Genomic DNA, 20,835 nt, shown 5'->3' on the forward strand with positions numbered 1-20,835 from the left:
CTCTATTAATTCACTTCTGACTAGGAACTCTAATTCCCCTCTAACCAGGAAACGGGGATGGTTTGACAACTCATGTACCCAGGCCTCCCTGCAATTGAAATTGACAGTTACTCCTAGGATAATACCACAATCAAGCTTCTTCGTTTTGAATATAAGAGGGCCCGTGCAGCAAGAAAGAAGGTGCTCTAGGAGGAGGTGTGGTGTGACTTAACATTAGCAGCAGAATCTAAAGATCATAATTTATTCTGGGATATGGTTAATTTCCCCTTTTTAAAAAACGACTCCATTCCTGAGTTTAATTCTTTTATTACCTTCAAAGCTTGGATGGCACATTTCTCAGAACATTGAGACTAGCGGCCAAAGTATTAAGGGTGAGGGGCAGCTGGGATCATCTCCTACTGGCATAGTGCTAGTGGCAGGGCCTTGGGGCTTAATGGGGAACCGTGGACGCTTTTAAGTCAGCTGTAGCAAAATGGGGCCCCATCCTGACAAGGTGTTTAATGCAGCCGCTGTCGGTATGATCCCTACTTCTTGGTCCATTTCAATAGTCATACCTATCTATAAGAAGCGTGATAAATTAGAACCCAAAATGATCGTCCAATCTCGCTTTCAGGTTCAAGGTAAAAGTGATGAGTTGGAAATTCCTTATGAGATTGGAGGAATGGGTACCGGAATCCTCTATTTTATCTACTATCAAGTTTGCTTCAGAAAGGGAGGAAGTACTATCGAGCAGTGTGATTGGGAAATATACTAGAGCCAAACCAGGATCTTTATTATTTTGTTTTGCAGACGTAAGCAGTGCTTTTGATATTGTTGACCATGCCCTTGTGTGGTCATTACTGCTATTTCTTGGCGCCCGTAAGGCATTATTAGCTTCTTGGCTCGTATGTATGACAACCTATCAAGTCAAGTTCGATATAGCCCACAGGGAGAATGCTCCCCCCCCATTTAAAGTTGGGGGGGGGGGAATCCACCAGGGCTGCGTTTTGGCCCCTTTGTTGTTTTCCCTTTTTATTAACGGTGTGAATATTGCTCTGCAGTTTCTACAAGCTGATACCCTGTGTGCCACCGGGCACCCTATACCAGTGTTATTATATGCTGATGCTGCGTTATTAGCTAGGACCCCAGTTGGCCTGAAGAGATTGATGAATGCTTTTGGGAGTTTTATGGCATCTAAATAAATTGTGATTAATAAAACTAAAACTTTTACTATGATTTGTAGTCACTAGCCTTTTACATTGACAATACCGTTATTACTAAAGTTAACACTTTCTGCTATCTGGGAGTTCTATTTACAAGTACTACTTCTTGGTCTCAACAGATTTTAAAAGCTTAAGAAAAGATGAGCAGAAACTATCATGGAATTTTTAGGTTCCCATCAAAACTGGGTTGTGGAACCATTAAAGAAAAGGTGGAGATATATAAGGCCAGGGGGCGGCTGCTGTTACTCATGGGTCTGGTCTTTGGGGCTACGCTCCTAGTAAGACATTGCAAGTAGAATAAAATAACATTTTTAAACGTTTATTGTGTTTACCAGCTTCAGCCTCAACTCTGATTGCTCATCATGGGGCAGACCTACAGTATTTCGAGGATTTGATACTTGTAAGACCGCTTATACTTTGGCTTTCTATCTAGTCAAAATAAGAAACCAGTTTTAATAAATCTATTACTAAGAAATGCATTAACGATACTTTTTTACAACATAGAATCAAGTGGAGGATGGGTACAGAGAGTATGAAACCGGCAGTAATATTTTACCTGTCTCTAGGGCTTGAGAAGGGTCGCCAAAAATATTTAACCTGTGTTACTAATATTCAACATCGTTTTGTCTTAACCAGGTTTAGACTTGGAATTATGCACCACTTGGTTGCCTTTCCTACTATGAGATGTTGCCTCCCTACCAAGACCCCATGTCAAGGTGCTAGTAAACAGAGCACAATGCACTTCATGCTGTTCTGTATTTTATATTCACAGTACAGGTGACACTATCTCAAACCGATGTTTTCCGCACAGAATATCAGAACTTACAAAGATGCTCTTAAGTTTTTGCTCACTCTGAATGACCATCATGTATGTTTTAATGTTGCTTTATTTATTTTTAAAGTGATGAATTTGAGGAAAAGTGTGATGTTGTAATCAGTTCAATATATTTATGGATGCATGGCATTTTCTTATACATGTATTACATGGATCAGCTGAATTGGTTTTAATATCAATCAATCAATCTTGGGTTTGTTGAACGTGACTACTCACCCGTAAGGGTCTCAAGGCACTGGGTGGGGCGCAGGGTCTTGTCCATCAAGAAGGAGGTCTATCAAAGAGCCATGTCTTGAGGTCCCTCCTGAAGTTGGGTAGTGATTTTGTCTGTCTGAGGTAGAGTGGGAGGGTGAGGAGGGAAAAGGAGTGGCCTACAGACCTGGACTTCCTGGTGTGAGGGACCATGGTGTGGGAGAGCTGGGCTGATCATAGGGTCCTTTGGGGTGCGTGGAATGTGAGTCGGCTATTCAGGTATGCTGGTCCGATGTTGGGAAGGGCTTTGTGTGCGTGGGTGAGAATCTTGAAGGTGATTCTTGCCTCGATGGGGAGCCAGTGTAGTGTGTGCAGGTGCTGGATGATGTGGCAGTGTTGTGGCAGGTTGAGGATTAGTCTGGTGGCGGTGTTTTGGATGTTTTGAAGTTTGCTAGTGAGGTTTTTGTTGAGTCCGGCATAGAGTGCATTGCAGTAGTCAGGTCTGCTGATGATGAGGGTGTGTGTGACGGTCTTTCTGTGCTTGAGGGGGATCCATTTGAAGGTCTTGCATAAGAGGCGGAGGGTGTGGAAGCAGGAGGATGCAACAGAGTTGATCTGGCGGTCGAGTTTGAGTTCGGAGTCCAGGATGAGTCAGAGGTTGCGTGCATGGTCCATGGTGGTGGGCTGGCTTCTGAGGGCGGGGGCCACCAGGTGTTGTTCCAGGCATCAGGGTGTGGGCCCATGATGAGTACTTCTGTTTTGTCCGTGTTGAGTTGTAGACAGCTGCTCTACATCCATTTGGTGACTGCTTCCATTCCTCCTTGAAAGTTGTGTTTGGCTGTGTTGGGTTCGATGGATAGGGAGAGGATGAGCTGGGTGTCGTCTGCATATGAAACAATGTTGAGTCTGTGGGTTCTGACGATGGGGGCGGGCGGAGCCATATAGATGTTGAACAATGTGTAGCTGAGGGTGGATCCTAGGGGGACTCTGCAGGTGGTCGATGTGGGGTCCGAGAGGAAGGGAGGGAGTCTTACCGCTGCGTTCTGCCGGAGAGGAATGAGCGGATCCAGTCGAGGGTCTTGTCCCAGATCCCTGCGTCGCGAAGTCTGCGTGTCAGGGTGCGGTGAGAGACTTTTTCAAAGGCCGCTTAAAGGTCATGGAGGGTGAGGGCTACTGTCTCTCCTCTGTCCAGGAGGGAGCAGATGTCGTCTGTTGTGGCGAGCAGGGCAGTTTCCGTGCTGTGGTTCTTTCTATAGCCACATTGGGAGGAGTCAAGGATGTTGTGCTCTTCAATGAAGGTGGCGAGTTGGTAGTTGATGGCTTTCTCGATGACTTTCGCTGGGAACGGAAGTAGGGAGATGGGTCTGTAGTTTTTGAAGTCAGTGGGGTATGCCGAGGGTTTCTTCAGGAGGGGGTTGATCTAAGCATGCTTCCAGTCGCAGGGGAAGGAGGAGTTCACGAGGGAGCTGTTGATGGTGTGATGAAGGATGGGGGCGATGGTGTTGGCGGCTATGTTGAAGATATGGTGGGGCAGGGGTCTGTGGGGGCCCGGAGTGGATTGACTTCATCGTCTTCAGTGTGTCTTCGGTGGTGAGGGCTGTCCAGCTGTCAATCGTTGGCTTCAAGGTGTCAGGGTGGTTGGTAAGGGTTCTGTGTGTTGGCTGTCTTCGTCGAAATTGTCGTAAATGTTCTTGATTTTGTCGTGGTTGAAGGCGCTGAGTTTGTCACAGAGGTCTTGTGAGGGAGGGATTTATGTAGAATCGCTGATGGGTTGGGCACACTCCTTGATGATGCTGAAGAGTTCTTTGCTGTTGTGTGTGTGTGTGGAGATTCTGACTTGGATCGCTTTCTTTCTTGTATTTCTGATGAGTTGGTGGTCGCGTTAGTGGCGACTCTGAAGTTGTTGTTGGCTTCTGTAGATTTGGAGTGCCTCCAGGCCTTTTGGAGGCAGCGGCATGTGTGTCTGGACACTCAGAGTTCGGTGGTGAACCAGCTGGCTTTCCTAGCGTGTGTGTTGTTGTTCTTCTTGAGGGGGGGTATGGTGTTGGCACAGTTGGAGATTCATCTGTGCAAGGTTCGGGCTGTGGTGTTGGGGTCATTGTTGTCCGTGATGGTTGGGGTGGAGTTGCGGAGTGAGGTGGTGAGCTGTTTGTCGGTGATTTTAGTCCAATTTCCGCGTGGGAGCAGGTGCTGGGTTCTGTGGATGGTGGGTGTTCTGAAGGTGAAATGGATGCAGCGATGGTCTGTCCACGGGAGTTCTGTGGTGTGGCTGAAAATGATGGAGTTTCCTGTGGTGAATATGGGGTCGAGGGTGTGTCCGGCTGAGTGGGTGGGCTCATTCATGATCTGGCGGAGTCCTATGTTGTGGAGGTTGTCCAGGAGGGATGTGGTGTTGGGGACTTGTTGGTTGTCGAGGTGGAAGTTGAGGTCTCCCAGCAAGGTGTAGTTGGTAGATGCAATGGCCTGTGGAGTGATGATGTTCGTGATGGAGTTGGTGAATTGTCCCCGGGGTCCGGGGGCCGGTAGATAAGGGTACCCCAGAGGGTGGTTTTAGGGCTGGCCTGTATCTTGAAGGGTAGGTGTTCCATCAGGTCTGTGGGCTTGTCGCAAAGTCTGCTCAGTCGGAGGGTGGATTTGTGGACGATGGTGATTCCCCCCCCAGGGAGGGTGGGATCGTCCTTCCGGGAGATCGTGTATCCTTGGGGAATGCCGATGGCGATGTCAGGTCCCGAGGTCGTTTTAGTCCAGGTTTCAGTGAGGAATGCGATGCCCGGGGTGGTGCTGTCAAGGAGGTCCCAGATTTCGGTGGCATGTTTGTGGAGGGATCGGACATTGAGGAGGATGCATTGCAGGGTCTTTGGTGAAGTTGCATTGCTGCAGGCCGGTTGTGCTGGATCCGTGGTCTTGGCGGTGCTGCATGAGTGGCTGCAGCGGTGACAGCTGAAGGGTCCGTGGGTGTCGGCTGGTGATACTAGCTTGCAGTTGTTGCTGCAACCTGGATTGCGTGCGTAGAGTGCCGCTGAGTTGTAGCACTGGTGGTTCGGAGGTCCAGGGATCCTGGCGTTGGTCCCGTTCGGGTTGCCTTTAGGTGCACCTTTGGCCAGCCTGCGCAGCGGCCACCATTAAGTAGTAGTTGGAGAAGGCTGGACAGCTGGGAGGTGGGGAGGGGAAACTGACTTTTGCTGGTTACACAGTGGGGGAGGTGCAGAGGGGGCAGCAGCAGGGAAAGCGGGAGAGAGTTGCACAGAATAAAGAGTAGAGTGAAAACAGAGTAAAAGTGAAAAGGAGGATGGAAAGTGATAGAAAGAGAGTGACAGTAAAAGGGTGAAAAACTAAGGTGAAAGGAAAGAGGTGAAAGGAAATGGCACGCAGAAAAACTGAGCTTGAGAAAGAATGAAAGGTCTACTGGACCACGCGGGATTAGGCGCAGGTATAGCCTGCGGGTGGAGGAGTGCCTCGAACACCAACACTCCAGAGTGCTGGGGCTCAGGAGGGCCTCACTTGAGTGTGGAGCTGCGAGGGTGGGAGAGCAATTTCACTGACAATACTGTTTTGTGTTATTTCTTTATGTACTTATACGGCTTCCTGAATTTCTGAATACATTTCTTGAACCGAACCGACTTGGCCAACAACCCAGGCCTCCACATAACACCGGTGGGAAACAGAATAGCACATTTACAAGAAGAGTGTGGAAACAATCACATCGGGCAAATGGATTTTAAACACGATACGTCTTGGATACTGCATAGAGCTAACCAAATAACCACCCCAAATACTCCCAAAATAAAAAAGATTTCAAAGGGAGGAGATAATACAACTAACAAAGTAGGTGAAATAACTCTTACAAAAGAAAGACATCAAAAGGGTACCCCCAAGAGAAAGAAACAAAGGAAACTATTCTCCTTATTTCCTGGTTCCAAAACAGGATTTAACTCTGAGGCCAATCCTAGACCTCAGATTCTGAAACAAATTCATTTGTACCCAACATTTCAGAATGACAACACTCCAAGGAGTTTTCTCACTCCTAAGACAAGGATATTATGGGGCATATGTATCAAGTCCTTTTCCCATTCGCAAACAGGCCGATTCTCAGAATTGGCCCGTTTGCGAATGGGAAAAGGCCTTTTCAGATGCATCATCCCAAAAGGGCATTGCAAATTAGAGAATCGCAAAATTTGCTATTCTCTATTTTGGGATTGGATTTAAGGAATCGCAAATTGCGATTCCTTAAATGTTGTTGTTGTTGTTGAATTACTTTATTCGATATTTACATATCATTAAAGTACATAACATGTCATGCATAAAAGACACACATACATTAAACGAGTTTGTCCATTACACAAATATAAAAACTATAAAAGCGTTAAAAAAGATCTATATACACAGTATTTGCTATATAAAAAACCCTGGTAATAAGGGTAAAGTGCAAAGAGTACATGTGGGATTTCTAAACAGGCAAAATTACAACTTTGTTTGAATCTATCAGCCTACTACGAATCAACCAAGCACTTGATAAATATTTTGCAACCCCACAAACAATAAACAGAGATGTTGTGTCTAAAGAAAGGGGGAAACATCCTTTACAACGCAACTTTTACCACGCAGTGCCTTTACGACGCAACTATTACAACGCATGTCATTACAATGCATTGCGCTGGGGGGCGCTCTAGGATAGGGAATAGATTTAATTTACTATCCAACACCTTCCCTACTATCCACGGGGACTGGAGTTGGAATAGTAAATTAAACTATTCACTATCCAGCACCCCTAAGCACTATGCGTTGTAACAGCATGCGTTGTAAAAACTGCGTTGTAAAGGCATGCGTGGTAAAAGCATGCGTTGTAATGTCATACATCCAAAGAAAGGATACGTAGGGCGATCCTAAAGTCTCTGACTCCCAATTCCCTGCATACTGGTTTTAGCCATCTTGATCTTGGACTTTGGTATGCTTTGCAGGCAAACAAGAAGTGGGATAAGGATTCTGGCACGCGTGAACAGTTTGAGCAGGTAGGGAGAAAAACTTGTGATCCTTTCCAGCCCTCCATAAATGTGTTAATGGGAAGTGTCCCATACCTCAGTTTCAAAAAAAGAGATCTATCTTTTGGAGCTTGAATAAAGTCCAGAAATGGTTCCAGCTTCCTCATGGGCTTGTGAAGAACTGTAATCTTCAATCTCAGGGGTCTCACTAATACAACGAACTTGGCACAGAAGCTGAAATATGAAAAGGCATCTTTATTAAACTTAATTAAGTGAGACTACGTCACACAGGAGCCTTAGCAACTGAATGAGGCAGTCTAAAGAGTACAGAACACAGAGGCCTTTATATGCTTAGGGTTACAAACTCAGCACAAAAGTAAGGGGCAGCATGCAAAATACATAATATGGACATACAAGATCTGCAAAATATTAGCCAATAGGAAAACATTAAAAACAAGGCATCATGTAACCAGAACTTCCCCCTTAAGTGTGTTTCTGCCCAACCCATAAGTCAATCAATTATAGCTTCTATGGGTCAATCAGTAATGGCAGGACATGTCTGTATGCAGTTAGGCCAGCTGGTGTCTGAGATTGATTTCAAAGCAAGGACAGAGGGGGGTTTTCAACACGTTGCAGTCCAAAGGGCAGAGACACTTCATGAATAGAGCAGCCTGTGTAAAGGCAACGCAAAACTACAACAAATGTAAGATGGAGTCAAAATTAAAGAACCTCAGACCCTCCTTTTGCCATTACACAGGCAAATCCTAATTCATTGCTAGGTGAGCATTCCACTCATTTTATAAGACACAGGAATATGTAAGCTACAGCAGGAATACAAAGAGAACAAAGCATTGGGTCATAATTAACATATAGACAACAGGAGAAAGTAATGACCACTATTACAAACACAATTATCATTTTTTTTCACAACCCTAGGCAAAAGCAAATCCTAAAATTATTTTGCAAACATTTTCAGGGCTCCTAGTTATTTCAGCGACTATTGACAATGCTAGTAAAACAATAAGAATCAGTCTCCAAACACCCATTCTATGCAATCGCACGGGAAATACCCAGAGTCCGTCCAAGCCTCTCTGGCAGGCTTCTGTTGTAAATCAAATCTGCTTCTGTTGTTTTCTTCCGCATGGGCCTCTTCATTCAGGCCTTTCATGAAAATGGTGCTTCTCAGTAGCCGTTGGAGTGCCTTCCTGGCAAACACTCACAGCTCACTTGAAAGTCTCAATGTCTCAATGCACTGCACCAGTGTCTCTCCTCTGCGGCAGACACTACAGATATTGTGCTCTTCGTTGGTCATGGGCACAGATCATCTCGTGCAGACCCGGGTCTACATTCTCAGGCTCCAACACTCATTATTCAGTGTCAGAGGACGCTCAGGCTGCTCTTTCATGGGCACCACAATGTAGTGCCTTTTTCCAATCTTGGATCCTCCGGTGCACTGCACTTCCGTTGGAGCAAAGGAAAAGGGGGGTGTGTGTGGCCAAAACTCAGGCCAAGGGGCTCAAGGGACTGCACACTGTCAGAGGTTACCAGCACATGACAGGTGGAAAACTGAAGCCTCAAAACAACAAGAATCCTTCTCTTTCGCTCTTTTGCACTGAAATTCTGGTTCTGTGATGTCCAATGCCGTCTGATGGAGCAAGTGCGATGCTTTAGAGATACCATTGATGGCGCGCTGGCGATCGCTATTCAGCCTTGCTTCTTTTCTGGGTGCTGGGACTTTTCATCTATAGCTGTCACTGATGGGATTGTGGGTGAGTTCCGCAGGTTATTATGACTTAACCCCGCAGAACCTAGTGACGTAGAAAATATGACACAGTTGTTAGTTTCCCTCAATTTAGTACAAAAACAGTTTATTGTATTTAACAAAGGGACTGATAGCAGGTGGCCTGCAATCTTCAAAGGAATGGCCATATGCCATGGGACAATTCTGGTCTAGAATATACTGTCATCCTCAAAGGCAATACAAAGACAAAGGCAGTAGGCAGAACAGTGCCTCTAGCCTCTTCAATCGGTTTTCCATGTGAGAGCATATCCTCTGCCATCTAAGGGTAGATAGCGACATGGGAATTCTATCTGAATGGATGTCCTCACACATGGTGGCATCGTCTAATGGCGTAAACATATTTGTTTCTCTAAATGGTTACATATAGGTGTTCCTAAATTCCTTATCTCGAACACCTAAAAAAAAATCACATAATACAGATTATCAGTGACATGTAGATACCTCCCTTTAATAATTGTGCATCAGGTGGACTATGCAATACAAAAGCTAATGATCAAAATGTGAAAACAAAAAACAAGAACTAGAGAGTCCTAGTATTTCCATAATTAGAACATATCTGCTCCACCAAAAATTAAAGAAGCAGGAACAAAAAGGGTAAAAATCCAAATTAAAACAGTCATTGAAAATTTGTCATGTTCAAAAAATAAATGTAAGGTATTTCCTATTGAGGAGGAAAACTTATCTTACTATAGTATTGTGTCAGTTAACCAGCCCATCACTACCATGACGGTCAGACTGGAAAACATTGAAGTAGGCCTAAAGAAAATTCTTGAAAACCAGTCTGGTCATACAAAAGGGGATTATACATAATATGGGATCTCTGGTACATTACTGCAGTCTGGAAGTGTGAACCTGAGCAATATACCAACTGGTGAAAGGAATTTGGAAAAGGGAAATGTAACTAGGACACAGCTAAAATCCCCAATAGCTAGGCACGATGCGACATCGGTCAGGGGAGAGGTAACAAAAGAAAAATCTATAGGAAGAACCAGGAATTACTTGGGTGAACAAAAATCAAAAATAGTTCACAAATGTTAGCTCTACCGCTGGCCGCTAAACCATATACGGTAACCTCAGCTAATGTTCCAGTTCCTTCTTCAGGGAAAAATGAAACCTTGTTTCCTTTATGGTACAAAGCCATACACTACTTAGGAAGCAGAACAAAACTGACTAATGTAATATAGAAATTAGGTCTTCATGTACAAGAGTCACAGATCTGTAGTTTATCCTTACGTCCAATCAGGATACATAAGTCTAGGGCTGCCTGTTCCTTAAGGGAAGGGGACAGTAACATGACTAACAGCAGGTGACACACTTTGATCCTGTATATCTCTTTTATTTTTCTTCAATACCATTATAGCCAAATTTGACATACACTGATGAAGTGTTGTCTGTCTATCTGTGAAATTTAGTGTCAGAGCAAATCTATCCAACTGTTGTGCAGCGATATGCATCGTCATGTATATCCCTTCACAACACAGGTAAACTTGTAATAGTATCAAAAGCAGCAACATAAAACAAAACATGCATAAAATAAAAAAACACACACATGCCAAGCCATCAGATATAAATGCTGTATATCAAGCACAAAAAGCATAGGCAAAGTACAATAGCATATGTAAATAAGCGGTGACACACAACACCATTGTATGCACTTTATGCACTGTGAACCTGCAGCCCAAAACCCAATATTCAGGCCTGCGTAATTTGTCAGGCTTAAAATCAAAATTACACTTTCTTTTACGCACTTTCTTTTACTTTCCTCACACTTTCTTTTACTTTCCTTACCCTCCTTTTGACAGCAGATCACCAGTTAGAGGAGATTTGGCTGTCAAACACAACTTACTGTGTCGCTTCTGACACACAGGACCAGCAGGAACAATTCATAAAAGGATAAAATGCAAAAATATGTAAAACGCACGAACATTTCTTTTCAAAAGAAGTCATAATAAAAAAACACATCTTTTTCAACATACTGCTGACACTGCCCATAACACACAACATATCAACTGTAACCAACCATCTTTTGAAAACATGCTAAACCACCCTAATTTTGACTTCCCAAAAACTCTTTCACAGACACTCTGCATGTCCCGTGCGCCAACACCCTTTGAGGCCCTGCTTTTCCAAGCAATGATTTCTCCATCTGTTTACACTTACTCCTAACTCCCACCTCACTGACCTTAAGGTCAAAATCTGCCTTGCGGGCTCTTCAGCCCTCTCCCTCTTCCTCACTCTAAGGGGTCCATTAGGATGTCGGGCGGATTGCCCCCGCCAGGGTGGCGGTGGCCACCGCCACCCTGGCGGGGGCAATCCGCCCGACATCCGCATTCTAATTCCCCCCCGCCATATTAGGATGGCGGGGGGGACCGCGGTGGACAAAAACACCATCCGCCGCTTTTCCGCCCCGGTCCCATTGCGGCCGGGGCGGTAATGGAACCATATGGTGGCGGTGTCTATCAGACACCACCATCCATATTAGGGTGCCTGTCTGCAGCTGCTTTTCCGCGGCGGCAATGCCGCCACGGAAAGGCAGGCGGGGATTGCTGCGGGGGCCCCCTGCAGGGCCCCCAGGTTCACGACACTGTCAGGGGGCACATGAGGGGTACCTATGGTACCCCCCCCACATTTGCATATGCAAAGCAGCAGGCACCGCGCGGTGCCTGCCGCTTTGCATATGCAAATGCAAAAAAGCATTTTTAGCATCGTGGCGGGCGGTGCAGAGTGCACCGCCCGCCACAATGCTAAAACTACAGGATGTGCCCGCCACTGTGGCGGGCACATCCTAATGCCCCCCACGGGACCCCCGCCCTTATGGCGGGCGGTCCCGTTTCCCACTATGGTGACGGGCGGACAAGTCCGCCTGTCATCATAATGACCCCCTAAGGCTGAAAAAGACAAAAAACCTTCCCAACTCTTTCTAACCTGCAATAACCAACCCTATTTAAAAACAATGATATATATATTACTGCTGTTAGGGGCTACAATTTATTTCTATACTTAGATTATTAAAACAGTTACTGTGAATATTTCGCAGAACATAATAACACACATACCAGTTTTTAGAACAAATGCTTGTTTGCAATGGTACTCATTTCATCAACCTTAAATGGATGAACGTCTCAGTAAGTCCAGCTAAAGTTAAAACCTTCCACCCTGATATTCAACTCAAACCTCTGCACCGGGCACATTGGCTCACTAAGCCATTTAAAAGCAAACCCAAATGGAAACAACCTGCAAATTTGTATTAAACCTCAATGTATGCCTTTACTGAAGCCTAAAGCACTTTAAAGCTATTGTAAATGGCAAGAATGCCCACATTTTACCCAAATTCGACTTTGATATTTGGGGCACTTAAAAATAAAGATCCTACAATTGCATTACTTATTAATCATCCTCAGAATGTTCTTTACAGATTGCAGAGATTGGACATTAGACAAATCTCATGTAATTCCTTAGAAAAAGGAGTTTGTCACGCCTGCGCCAAGTGAAATTCTATATGCTAATGTCCTCATTATGCAGTATGACATAACTTAAATTAAATTATAATGCTAGGAGGTCACAGTATAAGTATTAAGCTTCATGAATAGTAAAAAACGAATTTTGTAGCACTTATTTTTAATCATTATTTTGCTTAATTAATAATTATTTTTAATAAACCCAATCATTTTTGATAATTCCACATATTAAGTTTCTGTAATTCCTCGAATCTGACTTCATTTTCTTTTTTTTTTGCTCTGTGCCACGTAGGCCTGCAAAGGTAGCCTGGCGAACAAGGTGGACTGGCCTCCCCAGTTCACTTACACATTAACCAGGTTTACTCTGAAATGAACTGTAAGAAACTGACCTCTTTACCTGAAACTGACCTCGCAAAGCCAATTTCCCTGATTGATCTTTATCTGAGATTGCCAATCAAGGTTCAAGATATCGTTAACTTTTTAGTTTCCTTGCACATGCCTTATCTTGTCTCAGCATCTGTTACTGTTTCTTTTTTTTAATGTTTCTTCATTACATAGGTTAATTATTATTTAGCAACAGAACCAAGAATATGCTTAGAGAAATGTTTAAAGAGAGGAAAACCCTTAATTGAAATGTCTTCCTATAATACAAAATAATGAACCTTAGTTTTGGAACCTTTTTAAAACAACATTCTGAAATGCAAAGTTTCACCCGTGCAACTGAGGGTAAAGTCCTGGCTGAATAAATATTCCTGTTTATTTAGCTTGTCTCTCAGTGTTTGTAACATGAGCACGGTGGCTGTCTATTTAAAACTAAAACTAAGACATTTCAAGTTTCAAAATGCGTGTGCAATACAGCAAGATCCAATGTATTCAGATGATGTGTTTGCCTGTTAATATCTAATACAATGTATCTAAGGAAAATGCTGTAAGTTTATTTATTTTTTGCATAACACCCAATTTCGTTTTTGGGGGCTTTTTTTATTCCTAGTGAATGTGAATTAAAATTTTAGTTTTTAAGCATTTAGACATTTTGATTAATAGACTGAAAACATCAAGAAAACCACGAACAAACATTGAGCTCATTTCAGACATAAACAGAAAGGGGTCAAACACTCAGGACACACAATATGGCGCGCTTTAGCCATTTATTTCGTAAATAGCGCCATCGCTATTCACTTACAGAAATTGTACTAATGGGAAAGCCACATAGACATTTAAACACACATTTAACCCACAAACCAATACTCAGGACAAAAAAAAAGGACAGCCCACAGACTGTACTTAAATCAAACCATTTGTAAATACTTGTTGTAAGTCATATTTACAAGAAACACTTCTCAATTGTGTTCCAAAAGACTGCAAAAACAGCCCAACAGACTGATGTGTGTCCAAGAAGCGAAAATACACTCAGTTCACTAGCTTTGGCTAGCAGAACACCAAAAATCGCTCTGCATATCTTCATTCATAAAATTGCACGGAACAAAGGATCCTTGTATGTATTATGTCCATATTTTAATTCCCTGGGGATACAGAATCACCAAGGAAGAAATATGTTTGTATACCTAAACCTATTTAGGTATTCCTTCTAGGAGAGCCGGCTAATTAATTTCACATCACACTATGGTACCGCAAGAAAAAGCAACACATTCTTCTATGTGAGCTTTGAAAACAGGCATGCCAAAAATACTGCAGAATATACAAGTATTATAATCAAAGTAGTGCTTAATGTACTTTTCGTACGTGCACCGTTCAACAAAACCAAATAGAGAAAAATCTCCTCATTACCTGGCTACACAAATTGCAATTCGCATATACAAACCTATACAAATCCAAAGTTGGGCAACACAAATTCCCAAATTCCAAAGCTACAGTAAGCGTTACTAAACTACCTTACTATTACCAATCAAAAGGTTATCCAAATTCTAACTGCCAAGTTCTAAATGACCTAACGGTCTCTTTTTTAGAATACTCATGCCAAAAAGGTTCTCAGTCAGGAGTGACATCATGTGGAGGATCAAAATCAGGAAGATCAGAAATATACTGCGCTGCAAAGACAAAGAATCTCCAGAATCCTTGTGCACAGAGTAGTAGAGTCCCGTCCTGTCCTCCTCAGTAGATTTCAGTCTCCTGACAAGATCACTCCTTCAGAAAGTCACTTCTCTGATGAGGCCCCACATGGGCGCCATTTGAAGAACTGTAATCTTCAATATCAGGGGTCTCACTAACACAAAAAACTTGGCACAGAAGCTGAAATATGAAAAGACATCTTTATTAAACTTAATTAAAGTGAGACTACGTCGCACAGGAGCCTTAGCAACTGAATGAGGCAGTCTAAAGAGTACAGAACACAGAGGCCTTTATATGCTTAGGGTTACAAACTCAGCACAAAAGTAAGGGGCAGTCCTAGCTTTTGCAAGCATGCAAAATACCTAATATGGACATACAAGATCTGCAAAATATTAGCCAATAGGAAAACATTCAAAACAAGGCATCATGTAACCAGAACGTCCCCTTAAGTGTGTTCCTGCCCAACCCATAAGTCAATCAATTACAGCACCTATAGGTCAATCAGTAATGGCAGGACATGTCTGTATGCAGTTAGGCCAGCTGGTGTCTGAGATTAATTTCAAAGCAAGGACAGAGGGGGGTTTTCAACATGTTGCAGTCCAAAGGGCAGAGACACTTCATGAATAGAGCGGCCTGTGTAAAGGCAACGCAAAACGACAACAAATGTAAGATGAAGTCAAAATTAAAGAACCTCACTTGTGTTCCAAAAATTTGGTAGTTAAGGCTCCCCACCTTATACTCTTGAGATCCTCAGCAAGAACCCACTCCCAATAGATTTTCTTAACAGCCCCCTTAGGGGGTGGTGACTGTGAGGACCAAAATTCAGCCAACCCCAAATTCATAACCAGCTTCCTCAATTTAGTAAGCCACTGTATTTTGTTGGCACCATTCAACGAGATCAATTCATCCAGCACCAGGGCATATTTTGCCAATTCTGGTGTCCTTCTCAGGCGCACCCAGAACAGCAAAGGGCGGAGCCGGAATATATCAGAGATCGAGCGTTTGCACATATCAAGGAAGAGTGGCTTCAATGGGGTCGAGATAGGGAGGGAAACTAAATCTCTTACAAACTTGTTCTCAGCTCTAACCAGATCATCCACTTTCTCACTTCCCCAAAGTTCAGAGCCATAAATTGCAGAGGCCAACGCCTTTCTGTCATAAACAGCAAGTGCTGGGGCTATGGCCTACTAACAGACAAACGCTGGTTCCTTAGAATAGCTCCAGATGTTCTTTTAGGTTGAGGAGCATTTTGGCGACATGGGAGTCCCATTTCATTTTGCTGTTAATCCTAAATCCCAAGTAGTCAAATTCCTCCACCACCTCTAACGGCAACCCGTTAAGAGTGATGTCACTTCTCTTTGCTTTTATGGAAGAAGGCATTACCATCAATTTTGTTTTAGAGGTGTTAATTATTAGACCATGTTCGTCACAAAACAGACTAAATCTGTCTAACAATTTCTGGAGACCAGACGGGGTTTTGGACATCAGGAGGGTGTCATCTGCGAAGAGGAGGGTTGGTGTTTTTTCCCCTGCCAGGACCGGGGCATCGTCATTGTCCTCCCTCAAATGGTCTACCACCCCATTAATAAAGAAGGAGAACAATGTCGGGGCCATCACGCAGCCCTGGCGCACCCCCCTGTTCACAGGCACCCTCTCTGTAACACAACTCACCACTTCCCGCAACAGGTCCCCTGCAGAAGCTGGAACACAATTACCGCCGACCAGCTCACCACTTCACTGAATCAAAACGCTCCCGCCAGATCTACGGACCCAAATGAAGCAGCCATCAATCTCGCACAGTGGATCACCCACTGTGCTGATGACCTAGCACCCCTGAAAAACAATCCCAACAAGCAAGGAAGCAAAAAAGCCTCCTGGTTCAACGACGACCTCAAGAACTCCAAAAAGAACTGCCGCACCCTCGAGAAATCCTGGCGAAGATACCCAACCACAGACAACATGACCTCCCTTAAGAACGCCACCCGCAAACACCACCAGCTGATCCGCACCACCAAGAAGACAGCATTTAAGGATCGACTAGACAACAACGCCCACAACAGCAAGGAACTCTTCAGCATTGTCAAAGAGCTCACCAATCCCAGCGCCGGCAACAACGACATCACTCCCTCTCAAAACCTCTGCGACTCTCTCACCTTGTTCTTTCACAGCAAGATCGCAGACATACACAACATCTTCGGCGACCAGACAACTGCCCCTACCACTGAACTGAAACCCCCCACCGCCACCCTCCGCGCCTGGACCCCGATCAGCACCGAAGACACCATCCGCATGATGACCTCCATCCACTCCGGATCACCTACCGACCCATGCCCCCATCACATCTTCAACAAGGCCGACTCCGCCATCGCACCCCAACTCCGGGACATCATCAACTGCTCCTTCAACACCGCTACCTTCCCGGAGAGCTGGAAGCATGCCGAACTCAGCGCCCTTCTGAAGAAACCTTCAGCAGACCCCACCGAACTTAAGAACTACCGCCCCATCTCGCTCCTCCCATTCCCCGCCAAAGTCATAGAGAAGACCGTCAACAAGCAGCTCACCGCCTTCCATGATTCTAACTGTTCCCTCGACCCTTCACAGTCCGGCTTCCGAGCCAACCACAGCACCGAGACCGCCCTCATCGCAGCCACAGACGACATCCGAACCCTACTCGACAACGGGGAAACAGCGGCCCTCATGCTCCTGGACCTCTCCGCAGCGTTCGACACGGTTTGCCACCGCACCCTAGTACAACGCCTCAGAAACGTCGGGATACAAGATAAGGCATTGGATCGGATCATCTCGTTCCTCGCCGGAAGAACCCAGAGAGTCCGCCTCCCCCCTTTCAGATCAGAGGCCACCGAAGTCATCTGCGGCGTACCACAAGGATCATCACTCAGCCCCACCCTCTTCAACGTCTACATGAGCCCCCTCGCATCCATCGCACACCAACACAACCTAAATATCATCTCCTACGCGGACGACACTCAGCTAATCCTCTCCCTCACCAAAGACCCAACCACCGCCAGAACCAACCTACACGAAGGGATGAAAGAAGTAGCCGAGTGGATGAAGAACAGCCACCTAAAACTGAACTCAGACAAGACAGAAGTCCTCATCCTAGGACCATCCCCCTCTGCCTGGGACGACTCCTGGTGGCCCCCATCCCTTGGCAGCGCACCCAAACCAACGGACCATGCTCGCAACCTGGGCTTCATCCTAGACTCCTCCCTCTCGATGACCAGACAAGTCAATTCCGTCTAATCATCATGTTTTAACATCCTACGCATGCTCCGAAAGATCTTCAGATGGATCCCCATCGAAACAAGGAAGACGGTCACCCAAGCACTTGTCGCCAGCTGACTGGACTACGGTAACACCCTCTACACCGGAACCACAGCCAAACTGCAGAAAAGACTTCAACGCATCCAGAACACCTCCGCTCGACTCATCCTGGACATACCTCGACAAAGCCACATATCCGAACACCTAAGAGACCTTCACTGGCTCCCTGTCAGCAAGAGAATCACGTTCCGTCTCCTCACCCACGCACACAAGGCCATCCACGACCTAGGACCCAAATACCTCAACAATCGCCTAACCTTTTACACTCCCACCCGCCAACTGCGATCATCCAATCAAGCCCTCGCCACGATTCCACGCATCCGAAGAGCCACCATGGGAGGAAGATCCTTCTCCCACCTGGCGGCAAAGACCTGGAACTCCCGTCCCACCCACCTCCATCTTACCCAGGACCACCTCTCCTTTAGAAAACAACTCAAAACCTGTCTGTTCGATCAATAGCGAACCCCTCCCCCTTAAGCGCCTTGAGACCCTCTGGGTGAGTAGCGCGCTATACAAATTTCTGATTGGATTGGATTGGATTGGATTAATTGGTAATCGCAAATTGAGAATGTCTTTCTATTCATTCCTATGGGCCTCCTAGCCCATAGGAATGAATGGGAAAGTATTCCTTATTTGTGAATCTCAATTTGTAATTCGCAAATAAGAAATATGTAGGATTCACAAAATATTTAGCGAATCCTACATACATTGCATTGCATTTTGCGATTCTCTAATTGCGATTCTCTAAAAATCGCAATTTGAGAATCGCATAAGCCTTTTTTGATATATATGCCCCTATATGGCTACCTACACATCCCTATAAATCAAAGACATAAGAGGTACCTCAGACTTGTACTAGACTACCAATTCACAGTACTACCATTTGGCATAAAATCAGCAGCACATGCCTTTAAAGAGCCGCGCTGCAGTCGCAGCATACCTAAGAAGGAAGGAAATACATGTATAATCATACCTAGACGACCGGCTACTAAAGGCAAAATCAAAACAGAAGTACAAAAGGGACATTCGAACAGTAATCACGACTTTAGAGCTTATGGGTTTCTCCATAAACAGCAGGGAATCTTCACAACTGGATTTTGAAAAACTGTTCCTGGGAGCGATCCTAACCTCAAGACGGCATGGGCATACACTGTCCAGAAGAGGGTAAAGTTGATGGCAGAGCAAGTTCACCTATACCAGAAGGGGCAGTCTCTGACAGTGAGGATAGTCATGAAACTAATGGGCATGATGGCATCTTGCATCCCTCTCATAACACATGCTAGACTGCACATGTGACCTTTCCTGGAATGGATCTGCAACAAATGGTCACACTCCACCAGGAGTTGGGAAGATCTAGTGGTTGTCACAGCAAAAGAACAAAGGGAGATACAATGGTGGAATCAAAACACATGACCTTAGGGAGACCATTCAAGACACCAATTCCGACCGATGCATCCCATAAGGATTGGGGAGCACACAAAGGCCTGAAGAAACAGGGAGAATGGAACAACACAGAAGCGCTAAAGCACATCAACTTCCTGTAAATTAAGACAGTGTTCCTAGCCCTGAATGATTTCCAGGCACATATCACAGGAAGAACCACACTTATACAAACAGACAACACAACAGCCATGTTTTACCTGAACAAACGGGGGCAAAAACTCATACACTCTGGTCAAACTAGCCCAAAAAATATGACATTAGGCAATAACAAAAAAGATCATTCTGCAACCTGTCCATTTACCAGGGAAAGATTGCACTTAGGCGGACATACTAAGAAAGTAACTCCCACTAATATAAATTGAAACAAAAAAACACTGGAGATGATCTTCAAGGCCTGGGGAAGTCCGATAAAAGATCTGTTTGCAACAGTAGAAAACTCAATATTCCAACAGTTCTCCTCCAGATTTCAAAACCACTAATCAGAGTGGAATGCCCTGTCACTAAATTGGTCAGGGTGATTTGCTTAAGCCTTTCCACCAATTCCCGTAATACCCAAGGTGCCGGAGAAAGCCTGACAACTGGGGAAAAACCTCATCCTCATAGCCCCTCAATCAGTCAGACCGACCTGGCACTCTGACCTACTAAAGATATTCAGGGGACAAATGATAATGATCAACGCAGAAGAGGACTTGCTAATATTCCCACAGAAAAAAAAGAGAAAGAATGGACAATTCTGAACTCAACCACTAGATGCATAGCATGTGAACCCAGAGAACTCTTCAAGCTGAAAAACGGCTCCTTCTTTTCAGTACTGTGAGGCCTATCCATAGGATAACATTGAATTAACTTATTACATTTAATAAGGGATAACTTTCAATTGGGAACAGGTCAAATTTTTGAGTTTAGGCATCTAAAGAATTGTAATTTAAAACTCTCTTTAATAGTAAAGTTTGATTTTAAAGCACAATTCTGAAAGTGCTACTTTCAAAAGGTTGAAAAAACAAGATGGTGGTTGGTTGAATTGCATACTTTCACTTAAGGACAAGATATACAATAAACTTGACCTGTATATTCATTTCACAATTTTTTGGTTATAATTATTACATTCTTATCTGAGCTTGAAAAGGATATTGCATGAATGAATTGAGCTACATTGACAAAACTCGAACATGAATCCCCCAAAAAATAACATTAATACATAGGGATCAATATTATGTCTTGAAAAAAAGTATAGATAACATTAAGTGATATATTAATAGAACACACAAAAGGAAATACATTATTTTAAACCAGTCCAAAAATGTCTGCCTGAGCGGTTAGATCAAGGCTGCTAAAGGGGAGCCAAGCCCTTTCGGTACTGACTTCTGCGTTCAAGTGTCATCTAATATGGATGGAATATAGTTTGTGTAATTTCTTTGCACAATCCATATTGGTTAAAAAAAAGTTTGTGAAATCCCAGATGGTTCACGCCAATTCGTTTCGAACCACAGGTGGGATGGTGAATACTTGT

This window comes from Lissotriton helveticus, chromosome 3_1, assembly GCF_964261635.1.
Source record: "Lissotriton helveticus chromosome 3_1, aLisHel1.1, whole genome shotgun sequence".
Lineage (NCBI taxonomy): Eukaryota > Metazoa > Chordata > Amphibia > Caudata > Salamandridae > Lissotriton > Lissotriton helveticus.